Genomic DNA, 11,266 nt, shown 5'->3' on the forward strand with positions numbered 1-11,266 from the left:
AACTTGGAAAACCCCGACTCCAGGATGAGTCGCTGGCTTGTGGCTTTGAACACCGCTTTGTTTTACTTTGAGTCGCCCCACTAGCATAGCAGGGTGAAGGCACCGATTGCCTTTGCTTTGGATAGCAGTGGGGACAACCAGTGTGCCAGATGTAGTGTTTATGGCACTGCATTTTGTGTCGCCACCCAAAATGTTGCAGTTCCTGCCCACAGCCGCGGCCGGGATTGGCTGTACCGGGGGTGCTGGCTCTCACGTCGGGTGGCTGACAGGCATCGCTTCTCGGCCTTTTGGCTAAGATCAAGTGTAGTATCTGTTCTTATCAGTTTAATATCTGGTACGTTCCCTATGCGGGAACCATATATTAAATTGCTTTTTGGAACAGGGAGATGGAACGGGAGCTTGCTCCGTCCTTTCCACGCATCAACCTGGTATTGCAGTGTTTCCAGGAGTGGTGCAATGCCCCGCATTTCTCGTCGGAAATAAAACAAGCCTCCGCCAGGCACTCGCTCACCTGCTCCACCCAAAGCCGGACCAGGGTTCTCCTCCTGCACTGCAGCTTTTCCTCAGCCTGCGGCCGCAATGGCCTTCCAGGAACAGTGCGGGCCCCTCCCCTTTTGTCAGGCGCAAATCCCGTGCTCTTCAGGCCAACTCTCGAGTGCTGCACATGAGGCCGGGGCTGGATTTCCGCCCGCGCTGCCGCTGGGCGTCAAGTTGTGGCTCCGTTTGCACTCCAGATAAGGATGGAGGTCCGCTGACGGCACTGCTCTCTGAGCCTTTCCCAAAAGGCTTTGGAATGCACTCTGAAAGACCTGAACCTTCAATGTGCCTGAGCTTCCCGGGCTTGGGATATCCGACATCCGGCATCGTTGTGAGAAACAAAGGGGGCTGCGCACGCGGCAGATTGGCACAAGGTAGGAAAGATCAGGCGCTGTGTCGGCCTCCCTGCCTGTCAGTCAGAAGGCTGTGTCCCTGGAGCTGATGTCTGTTCCTAAGCTCAGCGAGTCATACTTACCTGGCAGGGGAGATACCATGATCAGCAAGGTGGTTCTCCCCGGGTGAGGCTCAGCCATTGCACTGGGGCTGTGCTGACCCTGGTGAATTCCCCAAATGTGGGAATCTCAACTGCATAATTTCTGACAGTGGGGGACTGCGTCCGCGCTCTCCCCTGTGATCGTGTGAAAAAAGGAAAGAAAGAAAGAAAGGCCGACCACGGCGGCAACAACAACAACGGTGACCGCCTGTCCCGGCCAGTTGGCGGTCTCCTCTTGTGCTGGCCAGCCTGAGGAGACCGCGGAGGACGTAGCCTCGATGAGCTCCCAGTATCTCTCACACCTTCCAGCCCTAAATGAAGAGGGCAGGGTTTCTGCCACATTTAGTTGAGGGTCATGGTATCTGACAAGCCCTGAGCTCAGGACAATACATCCACGGCTCGTCTTCGCAGTAAGTGGAATGATACCAGAGAATTCATGCGTGGGAGGAGATCAACTTGGAAAACCCCGACTCCAGGATGAGTCGCTGGCTTGTGGCTTTGAACACCGCTTTGTTTTACTTTGAGTCGCCCCACTAGCATAGCAGGGTGAAGGCACCGATTGCCTTTGCTTTGGATAGCAGTGGGGACAACCAGTGTGCCAGATGTAGTGTTTATGGCACTGCATTTTGTGTCGCCACCCAAAATGTTGCAGTTCCTGCCCACAGCCGCGGCCGGGATTGGCTGTACCGGGGGTGCTGGCTCTCACGTCGGGTGGTTGACAGGCATCGCTTCTCGGCCTTTTGGCTAAGATCAAGTGTAGTATCTGTTCTTATCAGTTTAATATCTGGTACGTTCCCTATCCGCGAACCATATATTAAATTGCCCATGGAACAGGGAGATGGAACGGGAGCTTGCTCCGTCCTTTCCACGCATCAACCTGGTATTGCAGTGTTTCCAGGAGTGGTGCAATGCCCCGCATTTCTCGTCGGAAATAAAACAAGCCTCCGCCAGGCACTCGCTCACCTGCTCCACCCAAAGCCGGACCAGGGTTCTCCTCCTGCACTGCAGCTTTTCCTCAGCCTGCGGCCGCAATGGCCTTCCAGGAACAGTGCGGGTCCCTCCCCTTTTGTCAGGAGCAAATCCCGTGCTCTTCAGGCCAACTCTCGAGTGCTGCACATGAGGCCGGGGCTGGATTTCCGCCCGCGCTGCCGCTGGGCGTCAAGTTGTGGCTCCGTTTGCACTCCAGATAAGGATGGAGGTCCACTGACGGCACTGCTCTCGGAGCCTTTCCCAAAAGACTTTGGAATGCACTCTGAAAGACCTGAACCTTCAATGTGCCTGAGCTTCCCGGGCTTGGGATATCCGACATCCGGCATCGTTGTGAGAAACAAAGGGGGCTGCGCACGCGGCAGATTGGCACAAGGTAGGAAAGATCAGGCGCTGTGTCGGCCTCCCTGCCTGTCAGTCAGAAGGCTGTGTCCCTGGAGCTCATGTCTGTTCCTAAGCTCAGCGAGTCATACTTACCTGGCAGGGGAGATACCATGATCAGCAAGGTGGTTCTCCCCGGGTGAGGCTCAGCCATTGCACTGGGGCTGTGCTGACCCTGGTGAATTCCCCAAATGTGGGAATCTCAACTGCATAATTTCTGACAGTGGGGGACTGCGTCCGCGCTCTCCCCTGTGATCGTGTGAAAAAAGGAAAGAAAGAAAGAAAGGCCGACCACGGCGGCAACAACAACAACGGTGACCGCCTGTCCCGGCCAGTTGGCGGTCTCCTCTTGTGCTGGCCAGCCTGAGGAGACCGCGGAGGACGTAGCCTCGATGAGCTCCCAGTATCTCTCACACCTTCCAGCCCTAAATGAAGAGGGCAGGGTTTCTGCCACATTTAGTTGAGGGTCATGGTATCTGACAAGCCCTGAGCTCAGGACAATACATCCACGGCTCGTCTTCGCAGTAAGTGGAATGATACCAGAGAATTCATGCGTGGGAGGAGATCAACTTGGAAAACCCCGACTCCAGGATGAGTCGCTGGCTTGTGGCTTTGAACACCGCTTTGTTTTACTTTGAGTCGCCCCACTAGCATAGCAGGGTGAAGGCACCGATTGCCTTTGCTTTGGATAGCAGTGGGGACAACCAGTGTGCCAGATGTAGTGTTTATGGCACTGCATTTTGTGTCGCCACCCAAAATGTTGCAGTTCCTGCCCACAGCCGCGGCCGGGATTGGCTGTACCGGGGGTGCTGGCTCTCACGTCGGGTGGCTGACAGGCATCGCTTCTCGGCCTTTTGGCTAAGATCAAGTGTCGTATCTGTTCTTATCAGTTTAATATCTGGTACGTTCCCTATGCGGGAACCATATATTAAATTGCTTTTTGGAACAGGGAGATGGAACGGGAGCTTGCTCCGTCCTTTCCACGCATCAACCTGGTATTGCAGTGTTTCCAGGAGTGGTGCAATGCCCCGCATTTCTCGTCGGAAATAAAACAAGCCTCCACCAGGCACTCGCTCACCTGCTCCACCCAAAGCCGGACCAGGGTTCTCCTCCTGCACTGCAGCTTTTCCTCAGCCTGCGGCCGCAATGGCCTTCCAGGAACAGTGCGGGCCCCTCCCCTTTTGTCAGGCGCAAATCCCGTGCTCTTCAGGCCAACTCTCGAGTGCTGCACATGAGGCCGGGGCTGGATTTCCGCCCGCGCTGCCGCTGGGCGTCAAGTTGTGGCTCCGTTTGCACTCCAGATAAGGATGGAGGTCCGCTGACGGCACTGCTCTCTGAGCCTTTCCCAAAAGGCTTTGGAATGCACTCTGAAAGACCTGAACCTTCAATGTGCCTGAGCTTCCCGGGCTTGGGATATCCGACATCCGGCATCGTTGTGAGAAACAAAGGGGGCTGCGCACGCGGCAGATTGGCACAAGGTAGGAAAGATCAGGCGCTGTGTCGGCCTCCCTGCCTGTCAGTCAGAAGGCTGTGTCCCTGGAGCTCATGTCTGTTCCTAAGCTCAGCGAGTCATACTTACCTGGCAGGGGAGATACCATGATCAGCAAGGTGGTTCTCCCCGGGTGAGGCTCAGCCATTGCACTGGGGCTGTGCTGACCCTGGTGAATTCCCCAAATGTGGGAATCTCAACTGCATAATTTCTGACAGTGGGGGACTGCGTCCGCGCTCTCCCCTGTGATCGTGTGAAAAAAGGAAAGAAAGAAAGAAAGGCCGACCACGGCGGCAACAACAACAACGGTGACCGCCTGTCCCGGCCAGTTGGCGGTCTCCTCTTGTGCTGGCCAGCCTGAGGAGACCGCGGAGGACGTAGCCTTGATGAGCTCCCAGTATCTCTCACACCTTCCAGCCCTAAATGAAGAGGGCAGGGTTTCTGCCACATTTAGTTGAGGGTCATGGTATCTGACAAGCCCTGAGCTCAGGACAATACATCCACGGCTCGTCTTCGCAGTAAGTGGAATGATACCAGAGAATTCATGCGTGGGAGGAGATCAACTTGGAAAACCCCGACTCCAGGATGAGTCGCTGGCTTGTGGCTTTGAACACCGCTTTGTTTTACTTTGAGTCGCCCCACTAGCATAGCAGGGTGAAGGCACCGATTGCCTTTGCTTTGGATAGCAGTGGGGACAACCAGTGTGCCAGATGTAGTGTTTATGGCACTGCATTTTGTGTCGCCACCCAAAATGTTGCAGTTCCTGCCCACAGCCGCGGCCGGGATTGGCTGTACCGGGGGTGCTGGCTCTCACGTCGGGTGGTTGACAGGCATCGCTTCTCGGCCTTTTGGCTAAGATCAAGTGTAGTATCTGTTCTTATCAGTTTAATATCTGGTACGTTCCCTATCCGCGAACCATATATTAAATTGCCCATGGAACAGGGAGATGGAACGGGAGCTTGCTCCGTCCTTTCCACGCATCAACCTGGTATTGCAGTGTTTCCAGGAGTGGTGCAATGCCCCGCATTTCTCGTCGGAAATAAAACAAGCCTCCGCCAGGCACTCGCTCACCTGCTCCACCCAAAGCCGGACCAGGGTTCTCCTCCTGCACTGCAGCTTTTCCTCAGCCTGCGGCCGCAATGGCCTTCCAGGAACAGTGCGGGTCCCTCCCCTTTTGTCAGGAGCAAATCCCGTGCTCTTCAGGCCAACTCTCGAGTGCTGCACATGAGGCCGGGGCTGGATTTCCGCCCGCGCTGCCGCTGGGCGTCAAGTTGTGGCTCCGTTTGCACTCCAGATAAGGATGGAGGTCCACTGACGGCACTGCTCTCGGAGCCTTTCCCAAAAGACTTTGGAATGCACTCTGAAAGACCTGAACCTTCAATGTGCCTGAGCTTCCCGGGCTTGGGATATCCGACATCCGGCATCGTTGTGAGAAACAAAGGGGGCTGCGCACGCGGCAGATTGGCACAAGGTAGGAAAGATCAGGCGCTGTGTCGGCCTCCCTGCCTGTCAGTCAGAAGGCTGTGTCCCTGGAGCTCATGTCTGTTCCTAAGCTCAGCGAGTCATACTTACCTGGCAGGGGAGATACCATGATCAGCAAGGTGGTTCTCCCCGGGTGAGGCTCAGCCATTGCACTGGGGCTGTGCTGACCCTGGTGAATTCCCCAAATGTGGGAATCTCAACTGCATAATTTCTGACAGTGGGGGACTGCGTCCGCGCTCTCCCCTGTGATCGTGTGAAAAAAGGAAAGAAAGAAAGAAAGGCCGACCACGGCGGCAACAACAACAACGGTGACCGCCTGTCCCGGCCAGTTGGCGGTCTCCTCTTGTGCTGGCCAGCCTGAGGAGACCGCGGAGGACGTAGCCTCGATGAGCTCCCAGTATCTCTCACACCTTCCAGCCCTAAATGAAGAGGGCAGGGTTTCTGCCACATTTAGTTGAGGGTCATGGTATCTGACAAGCCCTGAGCTCAGGACAATACATCCACGGCTCGTCTTCGCAGTAAGTGGAATGATACCAGAGAATTCATGCGTGGGAGGAGATCAACTTGGAAAACCCCGACTCCAGGATGAGTCGCTGGCTTGTGGCTTTGAACACCGCTTTGTTTTACTTTGAGTCGCCCCACTAGCATAGCAGGGTGAAGGCACCGATTGCCTTTGCTTTGGATAGCAGTGGGGACAACCAGTGTGCCAGATGTAGTGTTTATGGCACTGCATTTTGTGTCGCCACCCAAAATGTTGCAGTTCCTGCCCACAGCCGCGGCCGGGATTGGCTGTACCGGGGGTGCTGGCTCTCACGTCGGGTGGCTGACAGGCATCGCTTCTCGGCCTTTTGGCTAAGATCAAGTGTAGTATCTGTTCTTATCAGTTTAATATCTGGTACGTTCCCTATGCGGGAACCATATATTAAATTGCTTTTTGGAACAGGGAGATGGAACGGGAGCTTGCTCCGTCCTTTCCACGCATCAACCTGGTATTGCAGTGTTTCCAGGAGTGGTGCAATGCCCCGCATTTCTCGTCGGAAATAAAACAAGCCTCCGCCAGGCACTCGCTCACCTGCTCCACCCAAAGCCGGACCAGGGTTCTCCTCCTGCACTGCAGCTTTTCCTCAGCCTGCGGCCGCAATGGCCTTCCAGGAACAGTGCGGGCCCCTCCCCTTTTGTCAGGCGCAAATCCCGTGCTCTTCAGGCCAACTCTCGAGTGCTGCACATCAGGCCGGGGCTGGATTTCCGCCCGCGCTGCCGCTGGGCGTCAAGTTGCGGCTCCGTTTGCACTCCAGATAAGGATGGAGGTCCGCTGACGGCACTGCTCTCGGAGCCTTTCCCAAAAGGCTTTGGAATGCACTCTGAAAGACCTGAACCTTCAATGTGCCTGAGCTTCCCGGGCTTGGGATATCCGACATCCGGCATCGTTGTGAGAAACAAAGGGGGCTGCGCACGCGGCAGATTGGCACAAGGTAGGAAAGATCAGGCGCTGTGTCGGCCTCCCTGCCTGTCAGTCAGAAGGCTGTGTCCCTGGAGCTCATGTCTGTTCCTAAGCTCAGCGAGTCATACTTACCTGGCAGGGGAGATACCATGATCAGCAAGGTGGTTCTCCCCGGGTGAGGCTCAGCCATTGCACTGGGGCTGTGCTGACCCTGGTGAATTCCCCAAATGTGGGAATCTCAACTGCATAATTTCTGACAGTGGGGGACTGCGTCCGCGCTCTCCCCTGTGATCGTGTGAAAAAAGGAAAGAAAGAAAGAAAGGCCGACCACGGCGGCAACAACAACAACGGTGACCGCCTGTCCCGGCCAGTTGGCGGTCTCCTCTTGTGCTGGCCAGCCTGAGGAGACCGCGGAGGACGTAGCCTCGATGAGCTCCCAGTATCTCTCACACCTTCCAGCCCTAAATGAAGAGGGCAGGGTTTCTGCCACATTTAGTTGAGGGTCATGGTATCTGACAAGCCCTGAGCTCAGGACAATACATCCACGGCTCGTCTTCGCAGTAAGTGGAATGATACCAGAGAATTCATGCGTGGGAGGAGATCAACTTGGAAAACCCCGACTCCAGGATGAGTCGCTGGCTTGTGGCTTTGAACACCGCTTTGTTTTACTTTGAGTCGCCCCACTAGCATAGCAGGGTGAAGGCACCGATTGCCTTTGCTTTGGATAGCAGTGGGGACAACCAGTGTGCCAGATGTAGTGTTTATGGCACTGCATTTTGTGTCGCCACCCAAAATGTTGCAGTTCCTGCCCACAGCCGCGGCCGGGATTGGCTGTACCGGGGGTGCTGGCTCTCACGTCGGGTGGCTGACAGGCATCGCTTCTCGGCCTTTTGGCTAAGATCAAGTGTAGTATCTGTTCTTATCAGTTTAATATCTGGTACGTTCCCTATGCGGGAACCATATATTAAATTGCTTTTTGGAACAGGGAGATGGAATGGGAGCTTGCTCCGTCCTTTCCACGCATCAACCTGGTATTGCAGTGTTTCCAGGAGTGGTGCAATGCCCCGCATTTCTCGTCGGAAATAAAACAAGCCTCCGCCAGGCACTCGCTCACCTGCTCCACCCAAAGCCGGACCAGGGTTCTCCTCCTGCACTGCAGCTTTTCCTCAGCCTGCGGCCGCAATGGCCTTCCAGGAACAGTGCGGGCCCCTCCCCTTTTGTCAGGAGCAAATCCCGTGCTCTTCAGGCCAACTCTCGAGTGCTGCACATGAGGCCGGGGCTGGATTTCCGCCCGCGCTGCCGCTGGGCGTCAAGTTGTGGCTCCGTTTGCACTCCAGATAAGGATGGAGGTCCGCTGACGGCACTGCTCTCGGAGCCTTTCCCAAAAGGCTTTGGAATGCACTCTGAAAGACCTGAACCTTCAATGTGCCTGAGCTTCCCGGGCTTGGGATATCCGACATCCGGCATCGTTGTGAGAAACAAAGGGGGCTGCGCACGCGGCAGATTGGCACAAGGTAGGAAAGATCAGGCGCTGTGTCGGCCTCCCTGCCTGTCAGTCAGAAGGCTGTGTCCCTGGAGCTCATGTCTGTTCCTAAGCTCAGCGAGTCATACTTACCTGGCAGGGGAGATACCATGATCAGCAAGGTGGTTCTCCCCGGGTGAGGCTCAGCCATTGCACTGGGGCTGTGCTGACCCTGGTGAATTCCCCAAATGTGGGAATCTCAACTGCATAATTTCTGACAGCGGGGGACTGCGTCCGCGCTCTCCCCTGTGATCGTGTGAAAAAAGGAAAGAAAGAAAGAAAGGCCGACCACGGCGGCAACAACAACAACGGTGACCGCCTGTCCCGGCCAGTTGGCGGTCTCCTCTTGTGCTGGCCAGCCTGAGGAGACCGCGGAGGACGTAGCCTCGATGAGCTCCCAGTATCTCTCACACCTTCCAGCCCTAAATGAAGAGGGCAGGGTTTCTGCCACATTTAGTTGAGGGTCATGGTATCTGACAAGCCCTGAGCTCAGGACAATACATCCACGGCTCGTCTTCGCAGTAAGTGGAATGATACCAGAGAATTCATGCGTGGGAGGAGATCAACTTGGAAAACCCCGACTCCAGGATGAGTCGCTGGCTTGTGGCTTTGAACACCGCTTTGTTTTACTTTGAGTCGCCCCACTAGCATAGCAGGGTGAAGGCACCGATTGCCTTTGCTTTGGATAGCAGTGGGGACAACCAGTGTGCCAGATGTAGTGTTTATGGCACTGCATTTTGTGTCGCCACCCAAAATGTTGCAGTTCCTGCCCACAGCCGCGGCCGGGATTGGCTGTACCGGGGGTGCTGGCTCTCACGTCGGGTGGCTGACAGGCATCGCTTCTCGGCCTTTTGGCTAAGATCAAGTGTAGTATCTGTTCTTATCAGTTTAATATCTGGTACGTTCCCTATCCGGGAACCATATATTAAATTGCTTTTTGGAACAGGGAGATGGAACGGGAGCTTGCTCCGTCCTTTCCACGCATCAACCTGGTATTGCAGTGTTTCCAGGAGTGGTGCAATGCCCCGCATTTCTCGTCGGAAATAAAACAAGCCTCCGCCAGGCACTCGCTCACCTGCTCCACCCAAAGCCGGACCAGGATTTTCCTCCTGCACTGCAGCTTTTCCTCAGCCTGCGGCCGCAATGGCCTTCCAGGAACAGTGCGGGCCCCTCCCCTTTTGTCAGGCGCAAATCCCGTGCTCTTCAGGCCAACTCTCGAGTGCTGCACATGAGGCCGGGGCTGGATTTCCGCCCGCGCTGCCGCTGGGCGTCAAGTTGTGGCTCCGTTTGCACTCCAGATAAGGATGGAGGTCCGCTGACGGCACTGCTCTCGGAGCCTTTCCCAAAAGGCTTTGGAATGCACTCTGAAAGACCTGAACCTTCAATGTGCCTGAGCTTCCCGGGCTTGGGATATCCGACATCCGGCATCGTTGTGAGAAACAAAGGGGGCTGCGCACGCGGCAGATTGGCACAAGGTAGGAAAGATCAGGCGCTGTGTCGGCCTCCCTGCCTGTCAGTCAGAAGGCTGTGTCCCTGGAGCTCATGTCTGTTCCTAAGCTCAGCGAGTCATACTTACCTGGCAGGGGAGATACCATGATCAGCAAGGTGGTTCTCCCCGGGTGAGGCTCAGCCATTGCACTGGGGCTGTGCTGACCCTGGTGAATTCCCCAAATGTGGGAATCTCAACTGCATAATTTCTGACAGTGGGGGACTGCGTCCGCGCTCTCCCCTGTGATCGTGTGAAAAAAGGAAAGAAAGAAAGAAAGGCCGACCACGGTGGCAACAACAACAACGGTGACCGCCTTTCCTGGCCAGTTGGCGGTCTCCTCTTGTGCTGGCCAGCCTGAGGAGACCGCGGAGGACGTAGCCTCGATGAGCTCCCAGTATCTCTCACACCTTCCAGCCCTAAATGAAGAGGGCAGGGTTTCTGCCACATTTAGTTGAGGGTCATGGTATCTGACAAGCCCTGGGCTCAGGACAATACATCCACGGCTCGTCTTCGCAGTAAGTGGAAGGATACCAGAGAGAATTCATGCGTGGGAGGAGATCAACTTGGAAAACCCTGACTCTCATCTCAGATCATTAGCAATTCTTCTTACATCACTGTTGCATTATTTTTAGTTTCATAGCAACTCTTACTACATTACTGTGTCATTATTTTAAGGTTTTTAGCAACTCTTCATAAATTACTGTCAGCATCACTTTGAGTTTATTAGCAACTATCACTACATTACTGTCAGCATCATTCTTGAATTCATTAGCAATTCTTCCGGCATCACTGTAGCATCATTTTGAGATCATTAGCAATTGTTACGACATCACCGTAGTATAATTTTGAGGTTAGTAGCAACTCTTACTACATGACTGTCAGCTTCACTTTGAGGTTGTTCAAAACACTTACTACGTTACTGTAAGCATAACTGAGTTTATTAGCAACTATCACTACATGACTGTCAGCATCACTTTGAGTTCATTAACAATTCTTCCGACATCACTGTAGCATTATTTTGAGGTTATTAGCAACTCTTACTACATTACTCTCAGCATCATTTTTAGGTTACTCGCAACTCTAACCAGGTGACTGTCAGCATCACTTTGAGGTTATTCGAAACTTTCACTACATCACTGTCGCATCATTTTGAGATCATTAGCAATTCTTCTGACATCACTGTCGCATTATTTTGAGGTTCGTAGCAACTCTTACTGCATGACTGTCAGCATCACTTTGAGGTTATTCGAAACTTTCACGACATTACAGTTAGCATCATTTTGAGTTCCTTAGCAGTTCTTCCGACATCACTGTCGCATTATTTTGAGGTTCGTAGCAACTCTTACTACATGACTGTCAGCATCACTTTGAGGTAGTTCGAAACACTTACGACATTACTGTAAGCATCACTGAGTTTATTAGCAACTATCGCTACATTACTGTTG

At 54.2% G+C, this 11,266-nt stretch overlaps 14 non-coding genes across 14 annotated transcripts; all 14 read left to right on the forward strand.

Moving 5' to 3' along the window:
• The first annotated feature begins 271 nt into the window (after positions 1-271).
• Positions 272-462, forward strand: LOC147271202 (U2 spliceosomal RNA). Its single transcript, XR_015117222.1, has one exon. It is a non-coding gene; the product is annotated as a U2 spliceosomal RNA (small nuclear RNA).
• Positions 463-1,004: 542 nt separating this feature from the next.
• LOC147271203 (U1 spliceosomal RNA) lies at positions 1,005-1,168 on the forward strand. Its single transcript, XR_015116557.1, has one exon. It is a non-coding gene; the product is annotated as a U1 spliceosomal RNA (small nuclear RNA).
• Positions 1,169-1,754: 586 nt separating this feature from the next.
• On the forward strand, positions 1,755-1,944 carry LOC147271204 (U2 spliceosomal RNA). Its single transcript, XR_015116510.1, has one exon. It is a non-coding gene; the product is annotated as a U2 spliceosomal RNA (small nuclear RNA).
• Positions 1,945-2,486: 542 nt separating this feature from the next.
• LOC147271205 (U1 spliceosomal RNA) lies at positions 2,487-2,650 on the forward strand. The gene has a single exon (XR_015116559.1). It is a non-coding gene; the product is annotated as a U1 spliceosomal RNA (small nuclear RNA).
• Positions 2,651-3,236: 586 nt separating this feature from the next.
• LOC147271206 (U2 spliceosomal RNA) lies at positions 3,237-3,427 on the forward strand. Its single transcript, XR_015117458.1, has one exon. It is a non-coding gene; the product is annotated as a U2 spliceosomal RNA (small nuclear RNA).
• Positions 3,428-3,969: 542 nt separating this feature from the next.
• On the forward strand, positions 3,970-4,133 carry LOC147271207 (U1 spliceosomal RNA). Its single transcript, XR_015116560.1, has one exon. It is a non-coding gene; the product is annotated as a U1 spliceosomal RNA (small nuclear RNA).
• Positions 4,134-4,719: 586 nt separating this feature from the next.
• Positions 4,720-4,909, forward strand: LOC147271208 (U2 spliceosomal RNA). The gene has a single exon (XR_015116511.1). It is a non-coding gene; the product is annotated as a U2 spliceosomal RNA (small nuclear RNA).
• Positions 4,910-5,451: 542 nt separating this feature from the next.
• LOC147271209 (U1 spliceosomal RNA) lies at positions 5,452-5,615 on the forward strand. The gene has a single exon (XR_015116561.1). It is a non-coding gene; the product is annotated as a U1 spliceosomal RNA (small nuclear RNA).
• Positions 5,616-6,201: 586 nt separating this feature from the next.
• LOC147271210 (U2 spliceosomal RNA) lies at positions 6,202-6,392 on the forward strand. The gene has a single exon (XR_015117224.1). It is a non-coding gene; the product is annotated as a U2 spliceosomal RNA (small nuclear RNA).
• Positions 6,393-6,934: 542 nt separating this feature from the next.
• Positions 6,935-7,098, forward strand: LOC147271211 (U1 spliceosomal RNA). Its single transcript, XR_015116562.1, has one exon. It is a non-coding gene; the product is annotated as a U1 spliceosomal RNA (small nuclear RNA).
• A 586-nt stretch (positions 7,099-7,684) lies between these two features.
• Positions 7,685-7,875, forward strand: LOC147271212 (U2 spliceosomal RNA). The gene has a single exon (XR_015117202.1). It is a non-coding gene; the product is annotated as a U2 spliceosomal RNA (small nuclear RNA).
• A 542-nt stretch (positions 7,876-8,417) lies between these two features.
• On the forward strand, positions 8,418-8,581 carry LOC147271213 (U1 spliceosomal RNA). Its single transcript, XR_015116696.1, has one exon. It is a non-coding gene; the product is annotated as a U1 spliceosomal RNA (small nuclear RNA).
• A 586-nt stretch (positions 8,582-9,167) lies between these two features.
• LOC147271214 (U2 spliceosomal RNA) lies at positions 9,168-9,358 on the forward strand. Its single transcript, XR_015117137.1, has one exon. It is a non-coding gene; the product is annotated as a U2 spliceosomal RNA (small nuclear RNA).
• A 542-nt stretch (positions 9,359-9,900) lies between these two features.
• Positions 9,901-10,064, forward strand: LOC147271215 (U1 spliceosomal RNA). Its single transcript, XR_015116563.1, has one exon. It is a non-coding gene; the product is annotated as a U1 spliceosomal RNA (small nuclear RNA).
• Positions 10,065-11,266: the final 1,202 nt, after the last annotated feature.

This window comes from Aulostomus chinensis, chromosome 1, assembly GCF_037954235.1.
Source record: "Aulostomus chinensis isolate RoL2024-O1b breed Wild chromosome 1, RoL_Achi_v1.0, whole genome shotgun sequence".
Taxonomy (NCBI): domain Eukaryota; kingdom Metazoa; phylum Chordata; class Actinopteri; order Syngnathiformes; family Aulostomidae; genus Aulostomus; species Aulostomus chinensis.